Raw genomic sequence first — 18,838 nt, 5'->3', positions numbered from 1 at the left:
TCCACTTAAGATGGGTTTCCTGACATATTTTAGCGAGTTTGTCCTTGATTGTTCGATTAATTCTCTCCACCCTGCCTCCCGAAGGAGCATGGAAGCTACAGTGCAGTTTCCAGGTAATACCTAAAAACCTGGCTAACTGTTGGGTCGCTTTGTGGATGAATTCCGGACCATTGTCCGAAGAACAATGGGCACCACCGGATGGATGGTCACCGTGGCCAAATTAACAGACCTGAGATCCTGCACTGGCCTAAAGCGGCCATCCCCCTTCGGGATGGGCAATATTGGGGTATTCCAAGGAGACTCAGTTGGCACTAGAATATTATGTTCCAAATATATGTCAATAATATCCTGAACAGCCTGCATAATGTGGCGTGGATACGCCCTCTGGCGAATCCTCACGGGGGTTTTCATCGGCACTTCCTCTACTAGAATGGGTGGATGATGAGCTGCAAAGCCGGGGGGGTTATCTTCTGCCCACAAATGAGGAACTTGGAACTGTCTCCACGTTTCCTCTTTCCTGTTGCTGAGATCTCTAGCGACCATAAGCCGCCAGGATTCCTCTAGGGGTACAGACAAATTCAACTTGCCATAACCCAGATGCATGGAGCCGTCTTCTTTGAAGGATATTTGTGCTCGTAATTTACAAAGTAAGTCTCTGCCTAATAATGGAATAGGGCAATCGGGCATGTAGACAAACTGATGAGTAATAGCTTGGCCCTTTACTGTACACTCAAGGGGTTCTAAGAAGGGGCGTTGGGATGTACTCCCCGTTGCCCCTTGGATATTAATAGTCTGCCGAGAGGCTTGGGCCAAAGGCTGAGTTAGGACGGATCGGGTAGCTCCAGTATCTACCAAAAATGTGACAGGCTTGCCTCCCACTTTCAGGCTGACCATGGGTTCTGGGAGGCTCTCTGAACCCGGTCGGTTTCATTCCCAATCCTCAACCTGGGCCAAGCCCACAAGTGGAAGTTTTCCTAAACTTCTTCTCCCCTCCTGTCTTCCCCGGCCTCTCTCCACTGGCCTCCTATGGCCATCTTCCACCACAAAGGAGAGATTCTGTGGGGGGCCCATTCTGTCTCCAGGCCTGTCCCTATTATTCTTTTCAGGGCACTCCCCTTTCCAGTGGCCTTGCCTTTTACAGAAGGCACACTGATTAGGGCCTATTTCCCATCTTCCCCCCCCCTTTGCAGACTGTTGCCCCTAGCCTGTAGGCCTGGCCCTGCACCTCGTGGGACATAGGCCCTCCCTCTTGTAGGGCCTGCAATGGCTGCCGCGAGTAACTCGGCCTTCCGTTGCATTTTTTGATCTTTCTTTTTGTTTTCCTCTTTGTCCCTATTGGCAAATACCTTGCGGGCCACTTCCATCAGCTCGCTCATGGGTTTTCCCAGGGCACCCTCAAGACGTTGCAGTTTACGTCGTATGTCCAGGGCACTCTGGGAAATGAATGCCATAGTCATCATACGCGCGTTCTCAGGGGCTGAGGGGTCTATAGGGGTGTACATACGGTATGCCTCTACCAGCCGGGTGTAAAATGCTTCTGGGCTCTCGGTGGGTTCCTGCAATACTAAAGCTGGCTTTGACATATTAATCACAGGCTTTCCTGCAAGGCGAATGGCTCGGACTACAAGGGACTGGTAATCCCTCAATCGTGTTTTCCCTTCATCAGTGTAAAGATCCCAGTCTGGGTTACTAGATGGGTATTTCTCATCCATGAGATCAATTAAAGAATGATTCAGTGTAACATCAGGTTTTAATATTTCACTGATTGCATTCCTAATTTTCTCCCTTTCCTCGGGGCTGAACAATGTCCCCATGAGTTGTTGGACATCTAGCCAATTGGGATTATGGGCATCCATTATTGTCTTCACTAAGTCTGCCACTTCCATGGGTTTTTCACTGAATGGGCCGTAATGTAACTTCCAATTTAACAGGTCTGAGGAAGTGAAAGGTACATGCTGGAATAATGAGAGTGTGACTGACTCAGAGGGGTTCCTAGGGTTAATGGCCAGTTGATCTACCTGCCTCAGAGGAGCTGTTAGAGAGGTTTTTTCTGTTTTTGCTCGAGTCCTGGCAGCAACTGGCTCAGTTCCAGATGAAGTGCCCTCCCCTGATTCCAAACTCAGAGACTGTCGGAGCCTCTCAGTAGAAATAGGATCAGCCATCTTTCCACTGGTGTAGAGGATGCCTGCTGGGGAGGGTCAGCCTGGGCTGATCGATCTGTCTTCTTTACATATGGGGACCATTGGTCCAGCTGGTCCAGACCCCTGATGATTCTTCATCTCCCCCTCCATCATCAAACCCTCCTGGTGGCACATATGGTGGGGGTGTGGCGCTTCCTCAGGACAACTGGGTAACACCTGCGCAGTTTTGCGCAGGGTTTTCAGTGTAACCTTTCGTGACAATAGAGCCTTACACCGACGCATTTTTAGTACTCGTAACCAAGGTGGGGGTGATTCAATAGGTCCAGCCACACGTCAATGTATGGTGCCTGATCTGGATGTCCTAGAGTAGGGTGGAAGACCAAGCGGTGCACCTGTACTGCAGTGGGGATGTCAAATGTACCTATAGTGGGCCACCCAAACCCAAATGTGGGCCACTCTGTCTCACAAAACTTTCGCAATTTTAGTCTACTCCACTTATAACCGTAATCTTCTGATTGGTATGCCTCTTTGAAATGTTTTAACATAACCTCCAAGGGAGTGACAGGAGTGCTTTCCTTACCACCCATGAGCCGCCCATTTAACCAGACAAGACAGTTTGAGGAAAAGGGTTGAAGAGGAGAGTAGGGGGTCTCTCCTTCTCCGGACACAACAAGGAGTCACATTCACACACACCCGACCCAGGGAGCCGGATGCACACGGTCTCCAATGGGAACTGCGGGCGCCACTCGCTTTCTACTGACCCATGGTGCTGGACACTCACAGTCACCAAAGGGAACTGCAGTAGTCTTTCTTCACAATCAGGCCTGACAATTCCACCCACCTTACCTTTTAAGAGAGGGTGATCAGTCCTCTCCTCCGTCCCTGCTTATAGGGAGGGATTATTTTCCCAGTCCAATACTTGCCTGCAGGCGTCTTCCTTCTTTACAGCTGGCCAGCCCCCAGTCCTGTTCCTCTTACCCTTCAGCAGTGGTTCTTGGAGGTGCTGATCGCCGATACCAGGGAACAGAAGTCTAAGGAAGTCCCTCGGATTCAAAGGTCCGATGGCGCCTGGGATGTTCCCCACAACTCACCGATACTCTGGCAGTCGGGATGGACCCCTCCAGAGGGCCTCAGGGCCCCTTCAGTCCTGCCGCGGTCGCCATAGAATGTAGCAGCAAATCATATATCGGAGACAGGACTCAAGACCACGAAACAGGTGGAGGAAATCAGGTTTATTGCGCAACAAGTTCAGAGTATTAGCATGACAAATTCTGAACACCCAGCTGCATCTGGGGTGGTTTCTTTATACCCAGAATGACCTCATCATAGGTCTGGGCGTTTACCTTTAACACTTTCACAAATTACGGTCAACTGATTATACACGCATCTTAGGACAGATAAATGCAATATCCTGTGTTACGGCAGGAACACAAAAAGAGAATATGATAATTTGTTTTCTTGCTTATTCTGTTATCTTACACCAACAGTAATTTTCCATTCCCATCCTTAGTTGCAAGAGAAGCAGAGCTTTACTTCCTTAAAATATAAGTTCCTTAATTTCACAACAAACAAAATACAGAAGTAAATGTGACCTGTAAGTTAGTTCTAACCTATGACCTAGTTTACTATAATGTCCATATTTTATATGCCTTAATTGGTCCTGCTTCAACGGGACTACGTTACGTAAGACCAGACCAAGAGGGGAGGGGTGTTCTGTACGGTCATTACCATTCTTGTAGAACCGCACAGCAATTGGTCAAGACGCACGGCGAGCTGATTGGCCGAGCGAGCCGCGCTGATTGGTCCGCCGCGAATCTCCCGTGATTGGTGGAAACTAATCGCGGGAGATTCAAAGCAGTGGCATTGGCCGCGGCCGCCGCGGCCAAGGAATAAAAGCCACCGCTTTTCCTTACGGAGCCCGAGCCGATCTCAGGACTAATAAATGAGCTGAACAAAGTCACTGACTCCTAGTCTCTTTCCCTGAGCCGGACACAACAGGCATTAACCTTTGAGAGCTGCAATGGAGTTCCCAGAGCAGTTTCAGGGGGCCGATACAAAGAAAGAGCGCATGAACTGAGACTGGGCCCCTGTGGACAAGGGGTGACTCGAACTGCAGCTCACGGCCTGCTATGTTGCATCTCCTATCAGGACTCAGGGATTCACTTTGTGACGCCTCTCCTAATAAAATATCCCAAAAGGACTCAGATTAATGGATCCCTATTGGGACCCCATACCTGCCACGGCTGCAGCCTTGGAGCCCCCAACCTCTTTTCTCCCTCCTTCCTTCCTCTCCTCGATCTGGAGGAATAGGCGGCATTCATGGCCTGGGACAGAGTCTGAATGACACTGTACCACTGATAGTGAGTTATGATCCGTTTCCTGTTCCTTTCCTCCTGGGTCTCCAGTGGGGCTTTCTGGGTGCATCTTCTCCGGCCTTTGACAGAAAAGACGTGCTTGGAAAGAGAGCAGTGGAAATAATGATCTTGAAACTGATCTTCCACAAAGAAATGGGGTTCAAAGGCAGCATCCACTGGCATTTTTTTTTGCAGATAACCAAAGTTCCAAATACTATGGATGTATTTGAGAACTATGTGCTTCTTTATCATATATGCTGCAAGATTTGTGAGGATCCAGACTTTCCCTTCAATGGGTCCTGGCAAATGCATAAGTGTTTCATGGAAAGGAAGGATTCTTTTCCAGATGGAAATAAATTCCATGAAGTGAACAAAGACGCTGACTTGTCTCCACTTAGAGAGGGCCTCCCTGAAGGATGCTGTATGTCCAGTTGTTGTCAATCGTTGTAATATAACAGCGCAAATTCCTTTCCTGACAAGCATAGGAGGGAAAGTCCTCATGAAATCCTCTCCCTTCTCTGTGTCTGAAGCAAAGAGGCCAATCAGGGTCCATCTGAAATGGAGGAGCAGCTGGACGATTGCTGGGTAGTGGAATCCTTCTTTGGGGAGCAATGGGTGGAAAAAGGGGAATCTCCTTTTATCACTCAGAGCCTTTGAAGGAATTGTAGCAGTCATCTGAAAAAATAATGAAGAACGCTGTTATAATGTGGTCCAGATCAACTCCAAAATATTAGTTATTCACAAACCCAATTTTGTTCTGATGAACATATTAGAATAGTTTGTTTCTTAATCATGTTTTTTTAAAAAAATGTAAAAGAAAAAGTTTATAAACATTAAAAAGATATATACAAAATACAAAGCATTTCATTAAAAATGAAACAAAAAGAAAAAAGTATACATTACAAATTAGTTAGACGGTAATTTCCTATCAAACAATATTTTAGTACTTATTTCATATATCTGGTCAATACTCCTACTATAACCTCTTTATATTCTTCCTTCCTTATTCATTTACTTGCTGGTTTCTATTATTTATCCAATTTAACCATTTTTTTCAGACTGTACAATATATTGAGTCTTCCTTTTCTTTTAATCTTAGGATAAGTTTATCCATTTCAGAACAATCGTAGACTTTTTGGATTATCAAGTTTTCTACTGGCATCCGATCACCCTTCCAACATGGTATCCTCGTCGCAATAATTATATGTAAAATTAAATATTTTATTTCTTTTGCATATTCACTGTCATTGTTTAAAATATTTAAGACAGACTATTAACAAGATTGTATATAAAAATGGAACACAAAATCATATTAAATAAAAAACAATTAAAAATGCAATGTAAATTTCTGTGTCACCCCCACAATTCCAACAATTAGATTCAAATTAGCAGATAAAACATTTGGATCTAAGATATAGGGCAGTATTATATGCTATTTTTGAGTACTGAAACCTCTTTCTCAGCTTCTATATCCCAAATTCTTTGTGGGGCATTTTTTCAGCTTCTTCTCCAGATGTACAAGAGACTAAGGATTTATGAAGTAATTAATTCATCAACCTTATTTCATATGAACCCTTTTCCTCTACAAGCATTTCAAATGATCTAATTGATCTTATCACAAGTTTTTCAACCTTTATAATGTCTATGTTTCTCGCTTGCAATGCATTAGAAAGGAGAGATATTTCAGTTAGCACATCAATCATCAAGGCCAAATCAGTGAGAAAATATGAGTTTTCAAGACGGGCAGCCATACCAGAATATTTTTGATTTGAACAGAAAAACTGATGTAGCGCTGGATAAGCCCGCCACACAGCTAGGGTTGATCTTAAACTACAGGCAGCCCATTTTAGTCCAAAAACTCTACCAATTTTTATAATTTCAATCTCAAATTGTTCAGAAATTTTGTTAAGTTCAATTAAAGTTCTTATTTGATTGATGGAAAACTACAATATATTTTATCAATAAAAATTTGAAAATGATTGATTTGCTTTATTTCCCTAATAGAATCATCTAAAACAAGTTGCAGACGATGGTTTAAACAGTGTCATATTACAATATTTGGAAACTCTGTGGCTATCCTAGTGTTTACCCCAGATTTTCTCCCAAGCATAACACTGGCTCCATCAGAGCAAAATCCAATTAAATGTTTCTACAGATAGTTCCTATTAAACCCAACTTTATTCAAACTTTCTATAACCAAACAATATATCGTCTCTGCATCTTGTTTATCTAATTCTACTTATTCAAGGAAAATTGTTGGTGAGAAAGCTGTACCCTCAACTTTTAAGTATAGTATAAGAACTGGTTTGGAAGATATTGTTGAGGTTTCGTCAATTATCAAACAGATTTTGTGAGTTTTCTCAATAATTTTGGTAAATAAATGTTTCCTGATATTTTTTGCAATGAAATTGACTGCAGTTCTATGTGAATGCAACCCTGTTCCCAAATCTAAACCATTTGTTATTTGTGATTCAATCAGACCTTCTATATATGAAAATGGTCTGCACGTTTGTGCCAGACTATACACTGTAGTAAACACTCTCCATGTACTACCCAGATCTTTCTCAGTCATCTTCTCCAGTCCTTTACTTATGACATCCTGCTCACATTGCTTCAACTTTTTATTTATTTTATTTATTTATTTTTATTTTTATTTATTTGATTTGCCAATTGTTTACAAGATAATAAGTATAAGTGTATACATAGTTGTGAATACATGAAATGTGTACATATAAGAAAAATAAAAGAAGAATAAGAGAAACAATAGGACAGGGACGGTAGGCACGTTGGTGCGCTTATGCACGCCCCCTGCAGACCTCTTAGGAAAGGGGTGAGGTCAATAGTAGACAGTCTAAAGTTAAAGTTTTTGGGGTTTGGGGAAGAAACTACAGAGTCGGGTAGAGTATTCCAGACATTGACCACTCTATTGCTGAAGTCATATTTCCTGCAATCAAGTTTGGTGCGGTTAACATTGAGTTTGTATCTATTGTGTGCTCTTGTGTTGTTATGGTTGAAGCTGAAGTATTCATTGACAGGTAGGACATTGCAATGTATGATTTTATATACCATGCTTAAATCAGACCGAAGACGGTGTAATTCAAGGTTTTCTAGTTCTAGAATTTCAAGTCTGGTGGCATAAGGTATACTACAACGAGTAGAGGAGTGGAGAACTCTTCTTGTGAAATATTTCTGGACTTTCTCAATTGTGCTAATATCAGATATGTAATGTGGGTTCCAGACTGATGAACTGTATTCGAGTATTGGTCTAGCAAATGTTTTGTATGCTCTGGTTAGTAGTGTGATATTACCAGAGAAAAAGCTATGTAGGATTAGGTTAACAACTCTTAATGCCTTTTTGGCTATGTAGTTGCAGTGGGCTCTAGCACTTAGATCATTAGAGGTGAGTATTCCAAGGTCCTTTACAGAGCTTGGGTCATCAACAAGATCTTGACTATTCAGCTTGTATTTTATTTTCTGATTTTTTTTTTGCCAATATGTAAGACAGAGCATTTATTTGTTGAGATTTGAAGTTGCCATTTGTTTGACCATTCTGATACATAGTCGAGATCTTTTTGTAGGGTAGCAGTATTGTCTGTGGTATTGAACAGCTTTACATCATCAGCGAAGAGAACGCAATTGCTCTTAATATGATCACAGAGGTCATTTATGTAGAGTATGAAGAGAGTTGGTCCTAGAACACTGCCTTGGGGGACACCCCTATTGACAGGTACTGGATTTGATAGGACGCTCCCAATTTTGACCATTTGTTGTCTGTTTGACAGGAATGCTTCTATCCAGTTATTCAGTTGTCCAGAGATACCATAGGATTTTATTTTTAGGAGTAGTTTGTCGTGTACCACTGAATCAAAGGCTTTACAGAAGTCTATGTAGATTGCGTCTATTGCTTTGCCCTGGTCGAGTTGTGTCGTCCATATGTTTTTGCAGTGTAAAAGTTGCAGATTACAGGATAGTTTTTTTCTGAAACCAAATTGTTTATTGGAGAGTAGGTTGTTTGTCTCTAAGTGGAGGATGATGGATTGGTTAATAATTGATTCCATGACTTTACAGGTGACGCAGCATAAGGAGATTGGCCTGTAATTTTCAACTAGGCTTGGGTCTCCCTTTTTGAAGATGGGGATGACTGTGGCTTGTGACCATAGGTTAGGCAAGGAGCTGGTCCTGAAAGATTTTTCAAAGATTATGCTTAGAGGTTTGGCTATGGCAGTGGATAGCTTTTTAAGAAGTAGGCACATATTCCATCCGGTCCAATAGATAGAGATGGTTTTAGATTGTGTAGTGCTTTTTCAACATTGTCTTCTGTAAAATCGATATGTATTAGATCATTGTTGTTATCTGTGGTACGCCTAGGAAATACTGGGCATGATCCATTGCTGTTTACAAATACTGAGCCGAAGAATGTGTTAAAGAGGTTGGCTTTAATGGTGTCGTCGTTGCAGTCTTTACCATCAGGTCCTACCAAGGGTGGGGTGGACCTTGAGTCTTTTAGTTTGTTGTTTACAAAATGGTAAAAAGCACGGGTGGAATTGGTTCTTAGAAGGTTTTCCTCTTGTTTAATGTGATAATTGGTGCATTCGGTCTTTATCTGGTGGCATAAATTTTTGTATCGGCTTTTGAAATTGGCAACGTGACCAGGTTTGTTTTTCCGCCAGAGTGATCTTTTTTGGATTGAAGTTTCCTTATTGATATGGGTAATCTGCTTTTTTGTTTTGTTTTGGGAGTTGTTGTTGGTACATATAGTTTGATGACTCTTTTGACTTCAAGTAAAAATATGTTGTAATGGTCTTCAACAGTATTGCATCCAGTGAATAGAGATTGCCAATCAAGGGATGAGAGATCGTTGTCTATAAGATCATAGTTGCCTTTTTTGAAGTTACAATTGGGGATTACATCATTGTGGTGATTTTTGTGTGGACGTATGTTGAGACAAAAGTCAATCATGCTGTGGTCACTGTTGGAAAAGGGTTCTTTAGTTTGTATTCTGTAAATTAAATTCAAACTATTGCAGAAGATGAGATCGAGGCAGTTGTTTAGTCTAGTGTTGTTGGTTACTAGTTGTTCCAGTCCCAGATTTGTAATAGCATTGTAGAAGGTTGTGTGTATGATTTCAGTTGTACAATCATTAAGGGTCCAGTCAATATGAGGTAGATTGAAATCACCAAGAAGGATAAAAGGGTATGGGCAGGATGCAGCCCATGTTAGTAACGTATTTAGCTTGTTTACATGTTCGATGTCATAATCAGGTGCTCTGTAACATAGTAAGAATCGAATTGTGATATTTAAGGATAGTTCATAGATGATGGTCTCAGGAAGAGCAAGCTCCTGGGTAACTTGGATATTTTTTAGATGTAAGGACTTTTTATAGAAGATAGCAACACCACCTCCTCTACGAATTTCACGATCTGATTGGTAAACATGATAGTCCCTTACTGTGGTAATGGAGTCAGGGAGAGATGCATTGAGCCATGTTTCACAGACAAATATAATGTCAAATTTAGCCATATTTAGTAGGAGGAAAAATTCAGGTATTTTATTCACGAGGCTTCTTGAATTGAGTAGTTTGCATTTAAGCCAGTAGTAGTTGGAATTGAGGTAGTTAGGGGCGTGCATGCCTAGTCTTGGGTGATGGTGGATCGGTTGAGGTAGGGTTGTGGTTGAGGGTTAAAGCCGAGTTGCGGGTTGTGTGACTTACTTTTGATACAGTCAGCATGGTAGTCAATGTACAGGTCCTTCTCTCCATTGTCTAGACGTTTTTTGAGTTCAGTGCGGAGTACACGGGAGCGGGCACGTTGCTGTATGGTTAGGTCAGGCGACAACGGAGGTTCTTATGGTTGGTGTTGGTTTTGGCGAGTGAATTTATAGTGTAAATGAATTTACGTTTGCTTGATTCATTTTTGCAAATGACCCTGCACAAGCGTGGGGCCACAGAGCCGTCTCTGTTTTTGAGCTCTCGGTCAATGCGGGAAATGTCAAGTATTTCATCAGCGGAGATGGTTGAACTTCTCTGTACAGATGTTGTGAGCCTTAGATTTCTTTCTGAGGAAAGCTTTCTTTACTCCTTCCTGATGGTTCAATTTGGTAATTCTTCCACTCCTTTTGTTTTCTTGCCAAAGAAAGCAGACAAACTCATTTGCCTTTGCATCTTGGCAATGTGCTGCAAAAAAAAATCAACATTGTAGTGGTTTGGACTAGATTGTTGTTGTAAGTTGAGTGGTGAAGGCAGTGGCAAGCGAAGAAAGCTGGTGAGGAGCGGAGATCATTAATATTCAGTTACTTTTAAGAATCCCTGACACTATAGCTAGTTAGTGTTTAAAAGATGTTATGGAAAAAGTTTCACCAGACAAGAATGAGACAGAGCTGAAAGTAGATTTGAAAATGGCAGTATATAAAAAAGATGTTGCACTGTCTATATAAAAGAATGGCTGATATTTTCATAATTACAATTCATTAATTGAAAAAGAAACACTTAAAGTGGAAATACCATTAACAAACCAAGGGAGTTTGTTATTTTGTGCCAGTAGTTGCACAAAAATCTTTCCTAGCCAAGACTACTTACCTGGACCAACACTCCCTAATGGAATGCTCTCTCTATAGCAGAGAGAGAGAAGCCAGGGGGAGCCATGTTTGGTTGCCTAACCTTTTTAAAATGCAGCTTAAAAATATACTGAAGCTTTTTACAGCCTTATGCAGATATATATAGTACCAAAAAAAGATAACGGTACAAAATCATCTAAAAAGTTAGATTACGAATGGAATTGATAGGCACATTCACAGAGCAATACTGAATTCTTTTTCTGAAATTTATCCCTCAGTTTAAAAAACTGGAATATATGAATTCAGTATTGGGCACTGCTAGTGTAGCTGTTCAAGAGGATGTAGTGTCAAGGTTAGCAAAAATGGTAAAGCAACATATAGATTTAAATTTTAAAACCAGAAATATTTTTGTTGGCACCCACATAAAGAAAGGGAGTCCAATACATATTTAATGTTATGCGTGTTAACAGTGACTAGAATTATGTTTGCACAACAGTGGAAAAACGAAGAGATCCTCATAGATGAAAATGAAATTAAAAAATTACAATGTGCAGAAATGGATAGAGATAAGAGGTAGAAATTAGTCGGAGAATGATCATTGAATTATGAATTAATTAATTTAATTAAAGTATGAATTAAATACAGAAGGTTGATAATTATAAACACGTTGATATAATTAACAAAATTAGAAATAAGTCAATAGAAAGAAATTTAAGTATTTTTTCTGTTACACTGCTGTACTTATTGATATTTGTTTCTGCTTTGCTTTTTCATTCATGAAATATTTTATAATACTTTATAAGTATAATAGAATTACAGAGGTAAGGTAAAGTAAGGATATATTGTTATAGAATAGATTGGTGATGATGAAATGAACATTATAAAGTAGATTAAGTAAAAATGAAGATTTGCTCGCATAAAATGATGTAATATTAGTAGTCTAGTAAGTAATTGATAATAGTAATAATCTAAATATATATAGTGGATTTATGATATAAGGATTAATGCAAATTGGAAGGGAAAGACTGCAGAGATTGTACACAAGTAATTTGTACCAACCAACACATTGTATGTAACTGAAGATGGTTTATGTTTTAGGTTTGCTTTGTTTATGTATAAAAAAAATAAAACACTTTTATTTTTTAAAAAATTCCATTTATGTATGCATGCATGCAACTTCTTGTTACATTGATGTTGCTATATATTGATTTAAGCAGAAACAGATCATGTATAACATCAATCTAACAAGAAGTTGCCTACCTCATTTTTTATTTATGTATTTATTTATTTTTAGTATCTGTTTTTGTTTTTATTAATCATAAAACAAACAAAACAGATACTCAAGAAATAAATAAATACATAAATAAAAATTATTTTATTATTCATCTTGATGTTTTTTTCTCCTTTGCTTAAAGAAACATCAAGATGAATAGTAAAATAATTTTTATTTTATTTATTTATTTATTTATTTAGTATCTGTTTTTGTTTTTATTAATCATAATTTGAATTGCACCCTTTTCAGAGAAGAAAAATAGGAGTAAGGGGAATGAGTACTAATGAGTAGTTGTGTTCATTTTCCCCACAACAACAACAACCCTGTGAGGTGAGTTGGGCTGCGAGAGAATGACTGGCCCAAAGTTACCCAGATGGCTTTCATTTCATCCGTAGAGGAGGTGGTGTTGCTATCTTCTATAAAAAGTCTAAAAACATCCAAGTTTCCCAAGAGCTTGCTCTTCCTGAGACCATCGTCTGTGAACTGTCCTTAAATATCACATTTCGATTCTTACCCTGTTACAGAGCCCCAGATTATGACATCAAACATGTAAACAAGCTAAATTCACTACTAACATGGGCAACATCCTTCCCACATGTTTTATCTTTCTTGGTGACTTCAATCTACCTCATATTAACTGAATCCTTAAGGAATGTACAACTGAACACACACAACCTTCTACAATGCAATAACAAATCTGGGACTGGAACAACTAGGGGCTTAGAGAGTGGCCCAAAGTTACCCAGATGGCTTTCATGATCAAGGCGGGACTTGAACTCACAGCCTCTTGCTTTCTAGCTCAGGGGCTTAACCAGTAGACCAAATTGGCTCCCTTACATACTTATGAAGGTTGGCACAATTCTTCATCCAGTGCATCATTAATGTTCTTATATGAGATACTATAATTTATCAAATCCTAAAACCCAGATAGTTTTCTACTGCTTTTTAGTCATACAGTTCTTTTTAGGAGGAAATCAGAAATATTTTTTCTGGAAATTTGGTAATGTTTAAATAAGGTCAAAGTATATTTGCATGAGAATTGTTATAAATCTTATATGATAGTGATTTATCAACTCTATTATATTAATGACAACATAGAAAAATTGATGAATTATGACAAAATGTTATATCTTCCCACTTTTATGACAAAGATTTAAAAAACAAAATATTATTTGAGTACCATTTTTTAAATTAGTTTTTATCCACTTAATTATCATACCATCCACCCCTCACTTAACTGGGTTTCTGATCACATCACAAAATTGTTTATTACTCTTTCCTGAGATCGAGTTATATCAGCAGTATTTCCATAATGTATTTAGGAAATGAAATAATATGTGAGGATGACTTGCATATAAGTTATATCCCCCCCTTTCCCACAACCCATTTAGAAAGGGCAGTGATAGGAGGGAATGACTTTTGGGGGTGGAGGAGAGATTCTGCCTGGGGAAGAAGCAGATAAGAGGAGGACACCTACAGCTGCATAAAAAAAGGGTCGGTGGGAGATTTGTACTTTCTGACTCCCCAAATCCTGTCAGTGCAGCATTACAGCGAAGTGGGCCTAGCTCAGGTTTCCTGTCTGGGCTTCCTGGGAGAGGATTACCCTGACAATTTTCTTCTTCAGAAATCTATGTTTCTGATAACCAACCTGTTGCTTTCAGGGAGTTCATAAATCTCCTTTTTTCTGTTGTTCAACTATATTTTGTCAAAATCTATATTGTCAAAATATGATAGACAAACTTTTGTGAACTTTTTTCGTTCACTTGTGGTAACACCTATTTTCCTAATGAAGCATGTCTCTAAATTAGACAACTACAGAAGAAAGATTCAAATGTGAAAAGGCGTCCGGGATAAGAAACAAAGTTTTCTGCTCTTAAAATTGCTGCATGTTCCCATTCTAGTTCCATCCTTTCCTAGAGAAGAATGAGTTTATAAATATTTCGGACCTTCAATTCTACATGGACCCAAATGGAGAGATAGCAGCAGATGTGGCCATTTCGGGCTCCTTGGTTCTTTACAAGAAGATTCCCAGGGAACAGACTGTGGCATATTTTAAAAGAAACAGACTTTCTATCAACCAAGATGCTCTTTCATGGCTAAAGGTGCTCAACAAGGTAGGAGAAAGTTTTGATGTCTTTCCTCTGTTTTCCAAAGCCTGAAGTCCCATTTCAAGAGGGCTGATGCTATTCCCAAAGATGGTTGACCTTCACCGAGAATTGAATCTGGGCAGTAGAAACTGGATTTTTTCCCTTAGGCTGCTTGGGAGGCATCGGTATTGTTCCATTTTGTGGACCACGTACAATTAAGGGTCTCCATTGAACGGGTGAGAATCCCACAAGGGCTGGGAAATGTGTCCCTAGTAGCTTCTGGTTGTTTGCTCCTTGTGCCCAGAAGAGCAACGAAGGCGGCAATTCTGCTGACCGGGGCTTGAATCCAGGCTTGGACCGTATCGGATAGGATTGAATCGTGATTGGACGGAGGTCCTTTTGTCCCCATTGGGGGAAAGAAGCTTCCGCTCGTCCTATTTGGGGAAAAGTGTCCCCTGAAGGGGCAGTTCCATAATCTGGGAGGCTCTTAAGGAGGCCAGACCTGGCCAGAGCTCTTCATGCCTCCCTGGGATGGAGCAATGGGCCTTCTGCTCCTAGGAAGCAGCTCCAAGGCTTTCAGTTCACGTGAAATTATCAAGATTGTTCTGATTTCACACCTTAAAAGTATGGGTGTAAGAAGAGGGGAGAAATGCGTGTTAATGGGGTCATGAGAAGGAACCGGCTTAATGCTGAAATCTTTTCTCAGTTACTGTTTGCTCTGATTTGGTTTGCTTTGTGACTTTGAAGCTTGGGAAAAAAAGGGATTAAAGACATTAGGGTTGCGTTAAAAAAGAAAGAAAAAAATGGCATTATCTTTTGAAGGATTACAGATGGAATTTCAAAGAATGAAAAAAGAAGATGGGGGCTCTCTTGGATCTATTTTTCATTTTTTGGAAATGGCGATTTCTACCTATCAAGAAATGCAACGACAGGAAGACGGGGATGAAGGAGGGGAAGACATTTTTAATGGACAAATGCACTTAGTGGAGGAAGAAAAGCGGAAGGGGGGCAAGGAAAAGATGAATTTAGAACTTAAAAAAGCAACCAAGAAAAAGAAAAATGAGATGAAAAAGCGATATGATGTCAGAAAGCAACAGAAAAGAGAAATACAACAGAGAGGGAAGATTAAGAGAGTGAAATTGGAGAGATGGGGGGGTCAGAAAGTTAGAATGGAGAAGAAAGAAAGGGGAAAAGGAAAGAGAAGTCATAAGTGCTTTAAACAAAATGCTAAAAATGAATTTTTTTCAGAGATAAGGGGTGAGATAATTTTTAAAAAAAATGATTCTGCAAAAGTACATAAGAATGCATTGTAGATATTAATATTTGAAGCTGAGTTAGAAAATTAGAATATTATATTGATTTAAAAATGTATTAAAGGGAAGCCATGATTTAATTACAGAGTTTAATTTCTTATGAAACATTATCTTTATTGTTTAAGAATTAATAATAGAATTTAATTTCCTAAGAAACATTGTTTTTATTGTATTATAAATTTAATATTTCTTTTTTACTTGTTTTTTAGTTTTATTATTATTTATCAAACTCAATATTATTTGTTTGTTTTATTATTTTGAAATGTAATATTTTGAATGTACGGAGCAGAATCAACATGGAAAATATGTTTTATTTTAAGTGTTATTTAGGGGGAAGATAAAAAGTTGTCATACTTCAATTTGGGTTTACAGGAGAAATATTGTATTAGATAGAAAGGATAAGTTGGTGATTGAAAGAAAACGGACCAAAGATGCAAATATAATTATTTAATTGAGATGGAATAAATAAAATAGAATTAAAAGAATGAGTAGGAGAGAGAAAATATATGGAAAATTAGAGAATGCTAAATAAGATATGAGATAGTATATTAAGTGAGCATAAATTTTGATTGATGTCTGTATAAATAGAGTTAAATCGGGGTAAGCCACCTTCCAAAAAGAAGTTTTATGTATTTATGTTTTGTGTAATGTTTGTTTAAGTTTGATAGGATGTGGAAGAATACTAATGAAAATATATTCAACGAGTATATATTCTTAAGACAGAAGAAATATGATTAAATAGAAGGAAAGGGAGTAATAAAGAAAAGTTTTGAAAAGATATGAAGTTGATAAGATAAATATATATATAGAAGTGTGATATTTTGGAATTATCTTCTTTTCAAATACGATGGCTTATTTGTTTCTTCTAGAAAAGATACTTTATGTGACTACATCCTGTGTTTTGCTTGTGTGTGTTAAAAAAATTAATAAAGTTTGTTTAAAAAAAAAAGATTGTTCTGATTTCACACCTTAAAAGTATGGGTGTAAGAAAAGGGGAGAAATGCGTGTTAATGGGGTCATGAGAAGGAACTGACTGGTTATCACTTAATGATGAAATCTTTTCTCAGTTCCATCCAGGGATAGGATTCAAATTTTGTAACAACCGGTTCTGTGGGCGTGGCTTAATTTGTGGGCATGGCTTGGAGGTCACGTGACCAGATGGGCATGTCTTGTTGGCCATATGACTGGGTGGGCAGGACCAGGTGGCCATGTGACTGGCAAACCAAATACAAGTGGTCTTCACTACATGGCCAATTGCTTAGCAAGTGTTCTAATTTATGACTGATCTCCCCAGAGCTCCTTGACCTGTTTTTGGAGTTTTGACAACCATACACACACACACACACACAGAGCCTTCTAACCCTTGCAGGCCAGCCCTAGATTGCTGCTTCAAAGTCTTCTGAAACCAGGGTTTGTGTCCTTCCTTCCTCTCCCTTTTTTCTCTTTCCCTCCCTCCCTCCTTCCATGTATTTATCTATCCATTCATATATCTCATTCACTTTCTCCATTCTCCCCCTTTCTTTCTTATTCTTTATTTGTCCCTTCCTTCCATCTCTCCCTTTCTTTGTCTATCCCTTTTCTTCCTTTTGCTTCCTTTCTCTCTTTTCTTTCTTTCTCTTTCTCTTTTCTTTCTTGTCTCTCTCTTCCTCTCTCATTCCCTCTTTTTGTCTCTTTCCCTCTCTTTCTCTCTCTCTTTCTCCCCTCTCTGTTTCTCTCTGTCTGTCTCTCTGCCTCTTTCCCTATCTTTCCCTCTCCCCCCACGAACTTTGTGTGTGTGTTTGTGTGTGTGTAAAAGAGAGGCATGGATAAGTCTGACCAGGTCTGGTCTCTTTAAGAACCTCCCCAAGTATGAACCGGCCCTTTCAGGGGACACTTTTCCCCAAGCAGGACGAAGCTTCTCTCCCAATGGGACCAAAAGGACCTCCACCCAATCATGATTCAAATTCATCTGAATTCAGGCCCTAGTCAACAGAATTCCCTTGTTCTTTGCTAGTTTGGGCACAAGGAGCAAACAAACCTGGAGCTCTTAGTGACACATTCCCCAGCCCTTGTGGGTTTCTCACCAGCTTGAAGGAGATACTAAACCATAGATGGTTCACAAAATGGAGCAGTGCGAGAAGATAAGGGTGACGGTAGGGGATAGTGAAGTGGCTGGGTCCCTATCTTCCCCTCTCTCTCCCCCACTCTGTGTGTGTGTGTATGTGTGTGTGTATCTCAAAGCCATAGCTGGGCCAAGCCAGCAAGCTCTCCTTGGTGCTCTTCGCTAGGTTGGATGGCCTGGAGCGGCTGAGATCCCAGTGAGCATTGCACCACAGGTTCACCTGATCTCCCACTTCTTTGGTTTACGGAGCCATGGGCTGAGGCCTGGGCTGACATGTGACAGCAGTGCCTTTAGCTGCACTCACTTGTAAAAGTCCAAATAATCTGGCAAAGACAGCGGAGTCGCTCAGGTAGACTTCCCCCCTCCACAGTCCTCCTCCTGCAGAAAACAGCCATTCCCTGAGTTAAGAAGGCAAGGAGTTGCACATTGTCTCACCAAATTCCTAGGACTACCCCAAATGGTCCCAATTCGGTGCAGAGAGGGTGGCTCCCCTGGCAATGCCCCTTTCCCTCGATGCTCTGACTTCCTGTGGCCCACCAGCGGCCTGAACGCCAGGTCAGACCACTAGAAGGCCACTTCCCCGCTTCTCAGCAGTGCTCCTGTGCTGGCCACTGCAGGACCCTCCGCCTCCTTTCCCAAATCATTCAAAATGACGAAGCCTGTTGCCAACATGGGTGCGACCGGATGGGTGTGGCAGGGCCATCCAGGGGTGATTGTTCGGGGACCAACAAAGGGGCTGCAATCAGGAGAGGGAAGGGATGGCAGGCAGATGAGCCATGCTCCCTGGTTGTCCCCCAAAACCTATGTCCCCCACCGGCACGGCCCAGCAGCTGCGGTCAATCCCAGCTAAATTTCGCTGTACCGGAGGACAGGTGGAGAGGCTCATGTTCGCCTGATGCTGGGAAAGCAAGAGAGTCTTTCCCAGCACAGTGAAAAGTTTGCAACTTCCCCTCCAATAGGGAAACGGGCGGCTCTGGGTGGCAGAGAAGCAGCCCGCTTGAATCCTGTTTCTCTCTG

The sequence above is a fragment of the Notechis scutatus genome, unplaced genomic scaffold, assembly GCF_049901735.1.
Source record: "Notechis scutatus isolate UNSWTSFEM ecotype Mainland unplaced genomic scaffold, rNotScu1.2 NSCUSCF23, whole genome shotgun sequence".
Taxonomy (NCBI): Eukaryota; Metazoa; Chordata; class Lepidosauria; order Squamata; family Elapidae; genus Notechis; species Notechis scutatus.
Note: the sequence above shows the minus strand (reverse complement) of the source record.